This window comes from Triticum aestivum, chromosome 4A (genome assembly GCF_018294505.1).
Source record: "Triticum aestivum cultivar Chinese Spring chromosome 4A, IWGSC CS RefSeq v2.1, whole genome shotgun sequence".
NCBI lineage: Eukaryota > Viridiplantae > Streptophyta > Magnoliopsida > Poales > Poaceae > Triticum > Triticum aestivum.
In genome coordinates this window covers 739873388-739876894 of record NC_057803.1, presented here as the reverse complement: position 1 = coordinate 739876894, position 3507 = coordinate 739873388, and the positions used below count along the sequence as shown (strand labels likewise).

The window sequence follows — 3507 nt, the reverse complement described above, 5'->3', positions numbered from 1 at the left end:
ACCGGGGGGCAACTTCTAAGACAATTTTTTCATTGGAAAATATAGACATATGAGATATAGTACCAAAACTCTCATTGAGACAAAGTCAACCATGAAGAGAGGATCATAATTGGATCAATAGTTTGAGAGATAAAACATTTGAAGTTTCAAAAATTGCATTTACGACGCATACATGCATGTAATCGTGCTAATTGCTAGTGGGGACACATTCGCACCCTACTAGGGTCCTAGAGCCTAAGTATGCAATCAATTTAGCCTAGCTGTCCCTTGCTCCACTGATGATTTTCCCTGCATATTTGTCATTTCAAATGTGCCGCCCAGTGCTTGTAGTCGTCGCTAGGTGGTCTACGGATTTGGATGTAATTTTTATTTTTAGTATTCGTTGTACTGCCATGATTGAAGATGAATAGATTGGAAGTTTTTTCGCAAAAAAATGTGCCGCCATTTGCCTCATCAATTGGTGAACTACTTGCATCTATAGTTTCTCTGTTTTGGACTCCTGTACTTCTCCTTGCCTTATCAGCCCAGTTGACAAGGCCTTCATTCACATTCTCATCAATTATAGATTTTTTTGAATGAATCCCCCATCTGCAATAATAGCAAGATGAAATTAATAAGATTACATATCAAAAGGTCGTTCTTAGATTATTTCAGTAAATACCTATATTGTGGCATCTAATTGTGGAAAAGAACTCTATATTAATCAGGCATTAACTAATCATACTTCGAATTAAAGTGTGCATTAACTATGATAAGCTAAGATAATATAATTAAGCAGACTTACTTGAGAGACGACGGTGTATAGTGGTAGGGTACTATAGCCGCATATGAATAGGCTAATGACACTGAAAAGAAAAGAAAAACAGAAAGAAGTGATGAGTATGCTGGTTATCAAGACGTGTCGAAATATTATTGCACGCTAGTGCTTTTGTTGTACCTTATGACAACTCGACTAATAACATATGCTGGTTTTCCCATGATACAGGAATTAAAGCCGTATGTTACCTGCAAGGTTCATAAATGAAGAGTTAGTTCTAATTGTACTCATAGACTGCAATTTAGGACCATCAAGTCCATATCTTATAATCCTGAAAATACATCATTTTTATAATACTTTAATGAAATATAAATTAATATGTGTTGATGGTCGGCCAATTAACGTTTTGTCTTACCAGGAGCCAAAAGAAAAATGCAATTTCGAATGCATTTTGGAAGAGGACAATGTGGATCAACAAGAGGACTAATTTAGGCTGATGGAACCAAAAGAAATCATCTGAAGGAGCTACCAATAATTCCCCATGAATTGTTGTATGCTTCCGGGCAACCTCATAAGCCAGTTCCGTAATGATGTGCTCCATCTTACTTCCAACTACAAGTAGCATCTGCCAAAACAAATGCATAATTTCATGTCAAGGTTGTGCCTTTAACCGGATCCATACCAAAAAGAAAATAAAGTCCTGAAAACATGCATAAACTAAATAAAATTTTGCCTTTTCATTTTTTTGTCATGGACAATATACTATGTTTACTTACAATGAATGGAACCACCGATATCCAAATGTAGACATACCATCCTACATTAACAGGCAACCATACAGTGATGTTATATTTTCCATGAAGTAATAAAAGGTTAATTAGTAAACTTAGCCAAAAATATATTAATACAATAATTCATGCTAAATATGTAAGTAGGGCACAACATAAAATAAATACCTTGAACATTGAACAATAGGAATATCATCAACATAGTCCAAATGTACCAGCTGCATCGAAAAACATGCCAGTTAATTAGTTACTTTGTATACCAATAACTGATATAACCTCTCTCTTTTTTGCGAGGGTAATAACTGATATAACCAATGGAAGAACATCATGCCATATATTGTGTGGTGGTAGCATTGACTATTTACCTAATACCGACAACCTTCTTGAAATCAACCTCCAATGCTCTAATAGTGTAACTGTAAAACTTGAATTTTAAGTTCCCCCTAAAATGTTTCTGTGAAAAGGGGAGGAGAACATTCAAATCTCATCCACTAACAAGGCATGCTCAAAAGTTTGGAAGCAACTTCTTTTTTATGACAACTATGTATGATTACCATGATGAAACCAAGTCGCATTATTGTATAGTCCTCCTCGCTGACAGATCCATAAAATTGTTTGAAGAAGGAACGCTAAAATCACATTGATTGTCTTATACTTCAGTTATAGTCAACAACAATTGCAATATATATTTTCATTGACGCTTTAAGTTCAAGAGAAAAAAAAATACCAGCCAACCAAATGTCTTCCATCGTTTTTTGTCACCTTTAAAGTGGTCTTGAATAAATTTGAATTCTTGGACATGCTTGATCATTCGAGGGGCTGCAAGTTACGACAAACATTCATAATGAAATAATATGACATAACCTTATAATGAGGAAAATCTGTGAAGTCATCACTCATCAAATTTGAAATGTGTATGTATCTTACCACTATCATCATTTCTTTGGATTTTGGTCTCCCAATTTCGCCACTTTCTCGTCTGGAAAACCAACAACATTTTTTTATTATAAGCATGATCGATTAAGTACTTATTAGTAGTACTAAAAACATCTAGTTTGAGTTTTCTAATTGGTACATGCGCAATTCCTAGGAGAACTGTAATAGCACTAAAAAGAAAATGAGTGACCGCCAACACGAAGATAAATATGTGTAACTGATGAATAGCTTCAGATGAAAGTATTGGAACTTTGCCCTACGTATACCAAGTAAACATATAGAATAAATCATTAGAGGAAGCGATGAAATATGGAAAGTGATTATCAAATACTACAAAATACCAAATATTTTGGTTCTCATAAAAAAATAACCAAATATTTTGAGTCGAGGAGAAGTCCACACTTGGGAAAGAAAACAGAAAACAGGAGTTGCAAAGACCAAATCAAGCACCTCCGCGGCCAATTAATTTTTCAAGTTAGTACCTTCTTGAGGCAGTATTCATCGGAGGCGCCTCCTCAAGCCAAGAGCCGCCTGGCCCCGCCCATGACGCCGGTGAACACAGCATCGGCGAAGTGGTCGGTCTTGCGCGGCCGACGCGGCGGTGGCTTGCAGGGAAGCATGTGGCGCATGGCGCTCCGGCGGACGCATACCTTCCCCAGGGGGCCCTGGAACACGCTGAGCAGCAGCGATATGAACCCCAGTAGCATCAGCTCCTCCTTCACCTTCAGGAGGGCCTCATACAGCGGCTTCTTTCGGCTCTTCTTCAAACTCTGCGTTAAAATGAAACAATAGTCAGCTGGTGATGGATTGTACTTTGTACATGCAGCTAACTCATGGCCGGTCTAATGGTGGACGCCCACTTTCAAGCATGTACGTACCTTTCCTAGGCGGTGGAGCAAGCGTTCGAAGAGCAGGGAGATGATGACGATGATGGAGCAGACGGACGCGACGATCCATGTCGGCGTGAACTCGATGGGCTTGGCTTTGCCTCGTCCGCCGGCCATGGCGCCGGTCGGCCCCAAAGGA

The 3507-nt window shown here is 38.5% G+C and overlaps 1 pseudogene; it reads right to left on the bottom strand.

Annotated features, from left to right (window-relative positions):
* Window positions 1-266: 266 nt before the first annotated feature.
* Window positions 267-3507, bottom strand: LOC123083526 (MLO-like protein 1; annotated as a pseudogene).